The sequence below is a fragment of the Crinia signifera genome, chromosome 11 (assembly GCF_055691185.1).
Source record: "Crinia signifera chromosome 11, ASM5569118v1, whole genome shotgun sequence".
Taxonomy (NCBI): Eukaryota; Metazoa; Chordata; class Amphibia; order Anura; family Myobatrachidae; genus Crinia; species Crinia signifera.
Genome location: NC_139227.1, coordinates 119604212 through 119605101, shown reverse-complemented (window position 1 = coordinate 119605101; position 890 = coordinate 119604212).

The window sequence follows — 890 nt, the reverse complement described above, 5'->3', positions numbered from 1 at the left end:
TGTGGGGGGGCGTACCTGGCACTGTGGGGGGTATATCGCACACTGGGGGCGTACCTGGCTCCGTGGGGGGGCATACCTGGCACTGTGGGGGGTATATCTGGCACTGTGGGGGCATACCTAGCACTGTGGAGGGTATATCGCACACTGGGGGCATACCTGGCACTGTGGGGGGCATACCTGGCACTGTGGGGGGCATACCTGGCACTGTGGGGGGTATATCGCACACTGGGGGCATATCTGGCACTGTGGGGAGGGGGCATACTTGGAACTGGGGGCATATCTGGTACTGTCTGGCACTGTGGGGGCATATCTGGTACTGTCTGGCACTGTGGGGGCATACCTAGCACTGCGGGGGCATATCTTCATTGTCTCTACTCCTTCACAGGACACCTGTCAGCCTGCTGTGTGCCGTTCCAGTCCCGGTGCTGGCTGTGAGCAGAAGAGGAGAACCACGCGGTGCCAGCAGCAGAAGGTTGGGAAGCTCAGGAGAGTGCACTGAAGAGCGGAGGAGGGGGAAGAAGGCTGCGGGGAACCTGGAACCAGAGGTCCGGACAGGATGAATGAAGAGTTGCAGAGAGGTGAATCATCCAGAGTGTCCCCCAAAAACAGCCTCCTTTGAAGCACAGTGGGCTAGGTTAGTAGCTACTACATACACCCTGAAGCCTAACACCATACCTCCCCAAACCTGCCATTAAGAGGGACACCTCGCACACCCGGCCGTCTCCCAACTGCCCCCCTCATCACCACCGCGGGACACTGTACTAACTATACATCCCGCTCCCCACAGTCTAATACTCACTATACATCCCACTCCCCACATCCTAACTTTAACTATACACCCCTGTCCCCTGCAGCCTAACTCTAGCTATACATACCTCCATAGACTAACC